Source organism: Macrotis lagotis, chromosome 3, assembly GCF_037893015.1.
Source record: "Macrotis lagotis isolate mMagLag1 chromosome 3, bilby.v1.9.chrom.fasta, whole genome shotgun sequence".
Lineage (NCBI taxonomy): Eukaryota > Metazoa > Chordata > Mammalia > Peramelemorphia > Peramelidae > Macrotis > Macrotis lagotis.
The window spans coordinates 213,530,792-213,544,060 of NC_133660.1; positions in this window are offsets into that span (position 1 = coordinate 213,530,792).

The following is a 13,269-nucleotide window of genomic DNA, read 5'->3' on the forward strand; positions in this document are numbered from 1 at the left end:
TACATTTCCCATCATTAGGAACAGGTTGAATTAAATAATCCCTAATGTTCATTCTGGCTCCAACATTCCATTTTACTTATTTTTTTTTATTTTTTTCTGAGGCAATGGGGTTAAGCGGCTTGCCCAAGGCCACATGGCTAGGTAATTATTAAGTGCAACATTCCATTTTAATTGGTCCCTTCTCAGTCTAGCATTCTATGCTCTACATTTTTAAGTCTCTTCCAGCTCTGACATTACATGCTCTTTGGTCTAATATCCATTGGAACTCCAACATTCCATGTTTCCATAATTAGGCTCTAATATTCTGTGGTTTTTATTCCAAGATTTCATTTAGCATTGACATTCTCTATTTTATGTGCTAAAGTCTCCTTGAACTTTGACATCCTACAAATATCAAAATCAAAGCAAAATAGGGGCCTGCTAGAATTACTTTTTTTCTGAACACAAGTAAAACTTTGATATGAACAAAGAGGAGACAAAAAATAAGAGAACAGAAATCAGTTTGGCTTAATATGTATGAACCCTCTTTCAAATGTGGATCTGCAAAACTGGATAGAGTTTAATATAACATAGAGTATATAAAAACGTTAACCACAGAGAGCCATAGCAACTTAAGAGATAATCACTGTTTCAGTCGAGGAAAGGAACTGTCAGATAAATTGATCAGTGAGAGGATGGGTTAGAGGAAGAAAAGTATTATGGGACTATGCCTGAACATGGATAATGGGTTCATGATGTGAGTGTTTGCCACATATATGGGGACCTCTGCTTGCATCCATGTACACAAATGTTCATTTTGGGAAAGATTAAAAAGATTTGTATTCAATTTCAGTTTTCATGTCCCAGCTGTCCACTTCACTACACATATTTCCAGTTAAAAAGAAAAAAGAGCTTAACACAAATTGCACAAAAAAAATCATTTTGCTTTGGGATTTTGCAGTTTATTTGAAATTTGTATTGTGTAGGAGTTAGTTAACCATCTGATCCCAGGCAAAGAACAGATGGATAAAATTAATGGATTCACAAAACCAATTTGCAAACCTGTCGGTGAATTTCATAAAATTGCTAACAACATCTATGAATTTCCATGGTATTTCCAACTTCTCTGCCCCACCTCCCCTACTTGGCAAAGCCTGGATGAGGCTTCCTTATGCTGTTCTCACCAGGGAAAAAATGCTGTCCCCATCTCAGAGTCGAGAGCTAAAAGAACTTTGACAGAGAGGCAGCTGTAAAGTAGCAGAAAAAATACAGGACATTGGGAATAGTGTAGAATTCTTTTTTTCAGAATTACTAATTTTTGGAATCAAAAGAAACTTTAAGGACCATCTGGTCCAAGGTTTGGTCAAAAATATTCCATCTCTATCACTAAATCATAGTTTCAAAAATAAAAGGAGACTTGGAGATCATCTCATCCAAACTTCATTTTATAGATAAGGAAACTGAGTCTCGGAAAGGTTGTTATGCTCAAGGTCATACAAGTATCAAGTGTCAAAAATGGGATTTAAATCTCTATGAGCTGACAAACCATTAATGATGTCTTTTTGGGTTAGAGCTTGGGTTAAAGCTTGAGCTCTGACCACTTAAGGTTGGCCTTCACTTTTCTTATATTTATTTATTTTTTACTTAATCAAACGTGGAAAAGTTTTATTACACAAATGTGAAAAATACCTTGTAAGGATGATAACATTTAATCTTTACAGCTTTACAAAATATTTTACAAATGAGCTTTACAAAATATTTTCCTCAAAAGTACCCCATTAAGAGAGAATTAAAGTATTCTAATTTGATGGATATGGAAGACTAACCCTAGGTTCTTGAAAGCTCCTACCAAGTTAGAAACACTGAGTACTGAATTGCAAAATAATAGAGCTGCACAAGAATTTAAAGGTTATCTAGACCCTCTTATTTTATAGATTTGTAGTTATCATTGCTATTTAATTATTTGCAGTCATGCCTGATGCTTTGTGACCCCATTTGGAGTTTTCCTGGCAAAGATACTGGGGTGGTTTGCCCTTTCCTTCTCCAGTTTTTTTTTAACAGATGAGGAAATTGAAGCAAAAAGGGTTAAATAACTTGTCCAGGGTCACAGAGCTATTAAGTGTCTGAGGCTGGATTTGAACTTAGGAAGATGAATCTTCCTGGCACTTTATACACTATAACCCTACCTAGCTGCACCCTATTATTTTGTAGAAAAGGAAAATGAAACCCAGCTAAGTGCAATGATTTGCCAAAGGTCACAAGTCAGGGTTTAAATTCCATGTCCACTGATGTTGCCACAAAAGGCTACCTGTCACTGTTATTACAGAATACAGGAAACCAGAGGAAGATGATCTATGGGATAATATGTGGGCCATCTTGTCACAAACTTATAAAGATTTAGATTCGGGAGATAAAATGAGTGAAGCCTTTCATTTGTGAATGGATACAAGCAGAAAGCTCCTTGAATTTGGAGTCTGAGGTTCTACTGCTTACTTTCTGCCTCTAAATTCTATGGGTCTTTTCAGAAATTGTCCAGAGCCTTATCAAATTGAGTGGACTTCAGCCAGGCTTTAGGCAAAGGACATTTGCATATACATGAATTGACATCTTTTGGGGGGGGTCATTTTTTACTTCTGAATATATTATTAAGATGTACATATAGAAAATGAGTAAAACATGATTCAATTGGCCCTAGGGTACATGTAGATTTTTGGAAGTCTAATTCTATCTTCTGTACAGATAGGCTTATAATATATTTATATCTTAAGGTAGAGGGAGAATCCAGATATAATTTCATTTGTATGGAAAAATCCCAGGGTGGATATTCATTTCAAATCAACACCTTGTTTATAATTTATCTCTGAAAGTTGCACAAGAGATTAAGTGACTTTATCCATGATCATACAATTAGTGTGACAGGGCTTCAACTCAGCTCTTCTTTAATCTAAGAACTGCTCTGTATAGCCATTACATTACAATGACTCTCTTTAGGTTATTTGTTAGTAATATTGTCATCAAACTATAATAATCCAGATGAATAATCTAATTAGATAACCCCAAATCATCACAATAAAATTGCATTTTTCTAGGCTATGCATATACTCCATTCATTTCATTATTCATTCAACAAATTTCCCTAAATACCTACTGAGAGCTGAAATACTGGACTAAGGGCTCAAGGAAGGAACAAAGTGCAATTATTCAATCAATAATATTTATTTTGTCCATACTATGGACCAGGAAGGCACTGCCCACCATTGGGCACTGGAAATACAGACAAAAATCAAAAATTTGCTGCCCTCAATCAAAGCACAAATTCCTGCCCCTCCTAAATCTTACAGCTAAAAAAATAGAAGAATAAAGCACAAACTCATATTAAATCTTAATCTCAATTAAAATTGTAGATGAGGTTTAGCCAGCCTAGTAAGACACCAAAACTTGATACATGGGAAGGGGAAGGAGAATTACAGCTCCAAATGCTTTTTTATAGCAGTTAACATGGATTGAATAAGCACTTGCTATGCCCTTACTATGATCTAATTCACTTCTTAACTGAGTTAAGTTTCCTAACAAATGAATCTTTTCTTTTTTCAAGCTATTCTCCTTTTCAGATTTTTCTCTTTTTCTTCTTCTAAAACATATGTTTTATTATTGCATTTTTTTTAGTTTTGTGTAATTGGCCATTTATTTTTGCTTGTCTTTTCTCCTTTTTTATATTTTTAATTTTTATGTTTTTGAATTATGCAAATTTGCAGGTTTTCCTTATGCAAGCTTTTGAGTTCCACATCTTTCTACCACCCATCCTTTCCTCCCTCCTCCCCATGGCAGCAAGCGATCTGATATAGGTTGTATATGTAAAATCATTTTTAGCATATTTCCATATTAGTTATGTTGAGGAAGAAGGAAATTTGGTCACTTCAAGAAATATTGGTTTTACTCTTTCTGCATATCAGAAATTAGTAAACTTTAAGTACACAAAAAATGCAAGATGTAATTGCTGTTCTTAAAAATACTAATTGGGAAAACAAAATTCAAATAACTATATACAAGATATACACACACATATGAGGAAAATGATTTCATAGGGAATGGTTTGGAGGAGGGAAACAAGTAAATAGAAAAGGTTTCCTGCAGAAAGTGGAATTTGAGCTGAATTTTGAAGAAAGTCAGGAGAGTTAGAGATGGGTGATTACAGGTATGAGGCAGGGGAGAATAGCCTGTGCAAACTGAAGGAATTGGGAGATGGAGTATTATATATTCGACACAACAAGTAAGCCAACAGAGGAGATCCCAGAGTGTGTGGAGGGGAGTAATGTGTAGGAAGAGTGGAAGGGTAGAATTGGATCAGGTTGAAAAGGACTTTAAAAGGCAAACAGGACTTTTAAATTGATCCTAGATGAAGCCAGTGAATTATTGTGAGTGGGGGTGATGAGTTGACATGATTAGATCTATATTTTAGCTAGATCACTTTGGCAGTGGAGTACAGGATGAACTAGACTGGAAAGAAGCCTGAAGCAAAGGAACTAATTAGAAGTATAGATGAAACCTAATGAAAGCTATACCAAGTTGGTAGCTGTGTAAGTGGGGGGAAAGGGAATTTAGAGGAGAGAGATGATAGTTTGTTAAGGGACAAAGAGAATAAGTGAGAAGGAAAAGTCACATTAGTGTTTATATAATTTAAACACTGCATCCAATTCTAAGGTATTCCAAGTCATAAGGAAATTCAGTTCTGAAATTCAGACTCAAAGGATGAGCATTTGCTGCCAGCAATAAGATGAAGAGAAGACAACAGAAGCACTTTTAGGTTGTTTTTAGCAATGATAGCTTTGCTGTATGGAGAAATCTGCAGGGTGCCAGACTGAAAAAAATCTCTTGTAAAGAAGAAGGTGCCTGGCAAGAGATTTTTCATACTATTTCTAAACTGAATCTTCCTAAATAAAAATACACAATCTTGTTCACATGAATTCTTGAGTATCTAGCCACCCAGTGCCACACCTGTGAAGTTCCCTATTTTACAGGAGATCCAGTACTCAAGCCTCCATTCCCAGACTCCAAACCCAGTGCTTCCACAACTACTTTATGCTGACTCTAGAACCATAGAATGTTAGGTCCTAAAAGAGACTTTTAAAAATCATTTAACCCATCTCCTTCATTTAATATATAAGGAAATAGTGACCAAAGAGCAGAGTTTATCAATGTCATACAGCTAGGAAATGGGGGAGCTAGGGGACAAGCTCAAGGCTTTTGACTCCTAGCTCAGTATTCTTCTTCACACATTTATGGTAATAATTTTTTAAGGATCTCATAACTCTTTGCAAATATTAAAGCATAACATAAGTGTTAGTTATGATTATGTTGCCAGAGGGAAGAACTAGGAACCATATGTACAGGTTTCATGGAGAAACATTTTAGTCCAAAATAAATAAGTATTTCCTAACAATTAAGGTTGTCTAACACTGAAATGGGCTGCCCTGAAAAAAAAGCGATTTCCCCATCTTTGGGGTCTGTAAATGGTGGTATGTGCCTCTTATTTTTTTTGAGGCAATTAAAGTAGTGTGACTTTCCTAGGGTCTCATACAGTTAATAAATATCAGAGGCTGAATTTGAGCTCAGGTCCTCCTGACTCCAGGACAGATGCTCTATGCACTATACCCAGCTGCCCCATGATTACCTTTTAGGGATGTTAAGGAAGGGATTCAGGCTTTAAAGAGAAGTTAGATTACATCTTTGAGGTCATAAGCAGCTCTGAAGTTCTCTTAATTCAGAGAAACTAATATATACTTTATAGTTGCTTACCTGGGAAGAACTGGCTAGTGAATCATGTGCTTGATTGTGGAATTCAGATAAACTCTTCCTTTTTTTCTTTTTTTCAAAATCTGTTCTTTTCTTTTCCCACCAATTAGAGGGATCTTGAGCAAGAGTGGAAACCTCAGGGTTCTCCTTCACTAAAAATGGATTCAGTCCTTTATAGTCCAAATGGAGCTGATATATTTCATTGCAAATAGGGTGTCGCTTTTGTCCTTTAGCAAATACAGTTTCCTCCAAAGGCAATCCTTTATCTTTTGTTGGTTGACCTGAAGGTTCAGTTACCTGAATTCCTTGCTCAACCATGTTTGTTTTGTCCAACAGCTTCTGGAGTTGTTCTTTTAGTTGTTCATTCTCTTTGGTTATTTGTTCAATATCCTTTGTTTCCCATGTGGCCTTCCCTTCCATAACATCTATTTTATGGAGAAGCTGTTCATTTTCTTTCTTCAGACTTTGTATCATGTCTTGTACACCTGGCACTAGATCTTTGATTAGATCTTTGTAACCAGTGCCAAGGTCAGCTATCAAGACCTTGAGTTCTCGATTTTCCTGTGTAAACAGCTCAGTCACTTCCTGTGCTTCCCTAATTTTCTCTGTCATTGCTTTCTGGATATTGTTCACCTTCTTCTTCAGTGCCATATTTTCCTCCTGCAGTTCAGAAATTGTATCATAACTTTTTCCATTGCAGTCTTCAAGATCTGAAATTAATTGCAAGTATTGGCCCAGTTCACTTCTTAGTTGAGTTTCACCTTCTAACAAATTGACCTTCTCCTTTTCGAGCTCAGCTATCCTTTTCAGGTTTCTCTCTTTTTCTTCTTCTAAAGCATATGTTTTATTATTGCATATTTCTTGACCTTTATGTAATTGAGTCATTTCAAGGAAAATCTGGTTTAGCTCTTTCTGTATATCAGAAATTATTTGGAAAAGCCTATTCTTCATGCCTTCTTGTATTTCTGTTTTTAGGGGAAATCTGTTTAAATCAGTTTCCCAAACAACTGATTGAGAAGTTACAATCACTTCATTTGTATCAGAAAATTTCTTAGAATGAGTTTCATTTTTCCTCTCTGGAACAAATATTGGTCTAATGTCTCTGCCCTTTTTAAGTTTCACATTTTCACCAACACCTTTCTCAGTCCTTCCTTCCAATATTTCTGAAGAATTTTCATCTATTCTGTCATCTGCATCTGCTGAGGCTATATGAGTATCAGTGTTCATTTCCACCTCTAAGGATTGCAGCTGTTGGGAGTAACACCAGTTCTCTTCTTCCAACTGCTTCATTTTCTGTTGATATCTCTCTTTTTCTTCCTCTAAGGCAAAGATTTCCTGGAAATGCTTTTCTACCTCCTTCTCTAGTTGATTAAATTTAAGAAAAAGTTTGCTGTTCTCTAAGTCTGTAGCCAATATTTCATTATCACAAGATTCATCTTGCAGTCGTGATTTTGAACTAAATTGAACACATCTCTGTTCCTCTGAGAAAAACTTGTCCTTCACTTTTCCAAATATAGATCTTTCCTGAATATATTGGCTATCACTATCATTCCCTAGACCTACTATTTCTTGACAGAATATTCCTTTCTTCTTTTCTGCTTCAAGGAACTTATCTTTTTCTCCACAGGAACTAATATTTTGGAGCCCTCTTTGTTTTTCTTCATTTGGCTTATATTTCTCCCTAAGTTCTGTTATTTTCTCTTCAACTACAATGGCATCCTTTGGCATATATCCTTGATTCCTTCCAGTAACTACTGTGATACTTTCATACTCCTCCAATAAGCCACCTTCTTGGCTCTTTTCCTCTGTTTGCTTCTGCAGGGTCCAAACATTTGATTTTCCTTTCATCTTTTCTTCCAGGAGTCCCTCCCCTTGAATCTCTGCCTCATTCTGTCTCATGGAAATTTGAATTTTCTGCTTTTGCTCAGAACAGCAACTAGTTTTCTGATACTGATTTTTTTCTTTATCTTCTTCCACCTGCTTTGAGCATTTTGCCCCATTAGCTAGAATGCTTCTATCATTGAAGTCCCATTCCAAGTTTTCCTTCATGTTTGTTCCATTTTGCAGAAATATATCCTGACTTTTTAACCATTCTCCTTGCTTTTCTTGTAATTCAGGTTCTATATCTCCTATTCTGTGGTCAAGAACCTCCTCAGTCATTCCTTCATCTTTTCTGGAAATACTGTTTCTCAAAAGAGCTTGTAGATTATTAGGACTATTTTGGGTTTCATTAGGATTCCCATTTGACTGCTTAGAGACTTGGAAGACAGGCACAGATTGGAATCCCTGTGTCACATAACTCTGAGGAAATTCTTCTTGAAAAGAATCTTCTAGAACAGTAAGACTTGCAGGAGCAGGAGGGACAGCCATGGGTAACAAAGGAATCATAGACTTCTCCAAGAAAGGAAAGGATTCATTATTTTTTGGCTCTGAAGTTGCTCTTGAAAAGTTGAGTTCTTCAAAAGGGAACAGATGATCATCATGAAACTGGCCTGAGGAAGGTCCACAAAAAAAGAAAAGAACTGTGTGTGCATCTGAGGTGGTCATACCTGAACAACCCTGTGAAGAAAGACAACAAAAGAAAACAAATCTTAAATTGCTATTTGTCCCGTTGGCTACATTTATTGCAGGTCTTATGGATGCTTAGCATAGTGCTAGATACACCCATATAAAAGAGAATGCTCTCTATTCCTTGTACTTACAACAAAGAGGTAAGGGATTGTTGCATTTTTTGTTTCCTTGTTTTTATAAATGCTTGAAGAGTGCTGAGCACATGCTAAGTCTTTAATATGAGGCATCCAGATGTGGTACTGTATAAAGCATGGGACTCAGGGTTGGGATAATCTGAGTTTAAACACTGCCTCAGATGCTTGCTGGGTGAGGTGGGGCAAGTAATTCCTTCTCAGTCATAGTTTTATCTGTAAAATGAGGATAACTGTAGCACTTACTGACGGAGTTGTTATAAAGATCAAATGAGATAATACAGAAGTCTATATGTATGTATATACATAATTATATATGTCCATACTTCTGTATATATATATATATATAATGTACATATGTGTGTATGTATGTATGTGCATGTGTGTATAAGTATATAAAGACAGATATATGACTGTTAGAGAATATATTTGTTGTTTAGTCATGACTAACTCTTTATGACCCCATTTAGTGTTTTCTTGGGAAGATACTGGAGTGACAGTGTTTTCCTATTTTCTTCTCCAACTCATTTTACAGAGAGGAACTGAGGCAAACAGGATCAAATGATTTCTCTAAGGTAACACAGCTAGTAATATTAAAGGACATATTTGAACACAGAAAGATAAGTCACATATTCATACATATATAGATGGATATAGATATATAGATATGGAAATACTTTGTGAATCTTAATACACTATTTAAATCTTATATGCAAGTTATGACATCACATTTCTGATGTCATGATCTTTGAGATATAAGGACAACTACTAACTATTTAAACGTTAGTTATTTTTATTATCATTATTATTATTGATGGGTGGTTAGATTAATTATCATCTGTTTAGAGAGGTAAAATTTCACTTCCATATGGCTCCATATGGTTTACTAAAAATATGCTTCAGGATAAGTATGCTATAGGAAAGATCATTCAGGCTTGCCTAGCACTATTTAGAGTCAGTCTTTGGCATAGAGAATAATGCAGATGACAGTAGGGGGAGTCTATAACTGAAGAGAATTTAAAGAAGTTGGAGGGCAGGACCGGGTCAGAAATGAAAATGTGAGTGCCCCTGTAAAGTCAGCTTACTATGGCTAATGGAAAGAATTCTTCTTTCAGATTCAATGTTTTGTTGAGTAGAGGATAGAGAACTGGCCCTGGAATCAGGAGGATGGAAGTTTGAATCCAACCTCTGACACTAGCTGTGTGATCTTGAGCAAGTTACTTAATCCTGATTTCACTACATCCAGAGCCATCTCCAGTCATCCTGGTTCATAGCCAGTCACTGGACCCAGATGGTTCTGGAAAGGAAAGTAAGTCTGGGGACTTAGTATAGCACTCCCTCACTCAAATACAATTCATGTTCTTGTCATGGCATCATTTTCCTGATGTCATGATCTTCTTTGAAAATGAAGGATAAACATCATCATCATCATCATCATTATCATTATCATTATTATTATTATTATTATTATTTACTCATCCCAGATTACAATAACTGAATCACTACAAATTTCATGGGAATTTAATTTGCTATTCCCTCTTAATTTACCCAATTTACCCATGAGTAGGAAGATGGTACAAGGTTGAATTTTCTCTCCAAGAGATGTTGATGGGTTCAAGATTCTCAAGCCAGAACCCCACCTGAGTGCCTTTACCCAATACATATATATATATATATATATATATATATATATATATATATATATACGTATATATTTCAAATAGTCTCTAGAATATAGAGGTGAAATTTATATCTATGTACGAAAAGACACACAAACAATAACTGAACAATATGAAGATTAAATAGATATTTACCAAAATAATCACAAGGTAGTATTCAGCTAAACAGATAGTAGAGACCTGATGGTCTTTCAGATTCACAGAAATGTTGAGGTAAGGTTTCTTTAACAGACAACAAGGCTAACATGTACCTTATTGTCTGAGATATATAACAGCAATAGCCCCTATTTTTAATAGGGCTTTCTAAATTACAGAGCACCTTTTTTCAAAATATTCTTGTGAAATTAGTTATATTATGATCACCATTCTTGTTGCTGCTTTGGTTTCTATTTCACAGAGGAGGAAACAGGCTCAGAATTCAAGGTTATACACTTAATTTGAGGTCAAGATGGGCTTAAATTCAAGGTCTCTCTTTCTAAGCCCATTTTTTCAGTAAAAATTCACCTATCTGGAAGTCACTTACCTTGAAAACTCAAAGTATCCCTTCCATCTCTAATCTGCCTTCCACATAGTTGCTATCCCAATATTCCTAAAGCAGAAGTCTACCGTCCCCTTTGTTCAGTAAGTCACATCTCCCTACCTAAAATATAAACTCCTTTGTTTGGCATTTCAAACCCTTTACTTTAACTGTGCTCCAAGTTTGATTTCCAAATATTTCACAAAATTTGCTACTCACATAACCCATTTTCTAGTCAAATTGATTTGTTCTCCCATTTAACATTTCATTTCCCATCTCTATTCCTTTTTACAAACTACTCCTCATTTCCAGAATGCTTGCCCTCTTCACCTCTTCCACTCATAATTCCTTCAAGGTTCAGCTGAGGGGCCACCTTTCTAACAAGGTCATTTCTGATTCCTCTAGTTTTTGGTGTTCTCCATAACCTCTGAAGTTACTTTTTTTATATATTTTTATTTGACCATGAACTTATTGTAATCATCTAGAAGAACATAAGTTCCTTGAAGGAAGACTATTTTGTGTTTCTTTGTATTCTAAGAGTATAGTATAGTCCTAGGCAAATCATGGCTACTTACTAAAGGTTTCTTGAGCTAAACAGAACTACAACTACAAAACAGAGACTGAACAAATGCCATGTAATTTATTAATGAAAGAGATCTTCTGCTCTTCACCTAGAAGAATGAATTCTTCATTCTTTATGAATTCTTAAGACAACAAAGATGTGCATAGCCTTTGATACAGCAATACCACTACTGGAGCTATACCCTGAAGAGATCATGAAAAAGGGTAAAAACACCACTTGTACAAAAATATTCATAGCAGCACTGTTTGTGGTGGCAAAGAATTGGAAATCAGGTAAATGTCCTTCAATTGGGGAATGGCTTAGAAAACTGTGGTATATGCATGCCATGGAACACTATCATTTTATTAGAAACCAGGAGGGATGGGAATTCAGGGAAGCCTGGAGGGATTTGCATGAACTGATGCTGAGTGAGATGAACAGAACCAGAAAAACACTGTACACCCTAACAGCAACATGGGGGCAATGATCAACCTTGATGGACTTGTTCATTCCATCAGTGCCAACCATCAGGGACAATTTGGGTCTCTTTGCAATACCATCTGTATCCAGAAAGAACTGTGGAGTTTGAACAAAGACCAAGGACTATTACCTTTAATTTAGGAAAAAAATGATATCTTATTGTCTGATCTTGCTATCTCTTATACTTCAGGTTTCATCCTTAAGGAGTGATTTCTCTCTCGTTACATTCACTTCAGATCAATGTATACCATGGAAACAATGTAAAGACTGACAAATTGCCTTCTGGGGGGTGGGGGAGGGAAGTAAGATTAGGGGAAAAATTGTAAAAATAAAAATAAATAAAATCTTTAAGTGAAAAAAAAAGAATGAATTCTTAAACATCAATCAAACAAATTTGATTGGAACAAATCACTTTAGTTTGATGGATCTCATTGTTCTCAAGTATAAGACAAGGGGATTTGACTACATGAGCAGGAGTATTTTTATCTCTAATATTTTATAATTCCATGGTGCTTAGTCAAAAGGCAAGAAAAGTCTCATTTATTTGACCTCAGTGACTCAGAATGTTTTCTCATGAGAAGAAAGGTGAGATAGCAGAGCAGGCAGATAATTGGGCTCCAAACCTCTGAGACAATAAGAAGATAAGCAAATTGCTTCATGTTTCAAGTGTTCTAGGCAACTCTCTAAGACTAAAAATGATGGAGCTCAAAAATTTTAATTGGAATTGGTTGAGGGCTGTTCCTCATCTGGGAACTTCCTAGAACACTCAAATCACAGGTCTAGCCCTTAAAATTGGATAGTAAATCCAATATCTAATTTTGAAAGTTTTTTTTCTCTTTGTGACTTTTATATGTCTTATTCCTGAAACCGATATTGACAACTTTTTTTTTGATACAGCACAGATTGTTGCAATTTAAAAAAAAAACACACATTACAGAAACATACTATGTTATTTGAATCATAATTTCTTGTAGGAACATATTTCTGTATTGTGTGGGAAGCATTAGACAGTGATAACTTTGAAAGAATAAATTGAAGACATTTAAATATTCAATTCAATTAAGTGAATTTTATTAAGTACCTGTTTAATTCAGTGTGCTGTATGAGTTAATAGGAGGAGATACCAATCAGTCAGAATGCCTGCCCTTATGTAGGTTACAATCTAATTGGGCAGGGTTAAGGAAGAACATAAAAAAGGGTACATGGATACTATAAGATAATACATGACAAGGATTGTATGGATAAAACATGACAAGTACCCTAGAGAAGCAAAACATGAAATATTTGAGAGGTCCTACTGAGACAGTCCTTAATGACCTGCACAGTCAGGGAAGACTTCTTAGAGGAGATGACATTTGATTGGGGTTTTAAGGATGGGTAGGAAATTAATGGAATTTGACAGGTGAAGAAAGTCAAGGACATAATCTAAGGACATAAGAAACCATTCATATTGGTTATGTGTATAGTCAAAAAGATACATAATTTACAATAAGGAAACAATGGTTCTTTATATTAAAGTGGGAGAATATTGGTAAAAGAAAAAGAACTGGGTGTGAG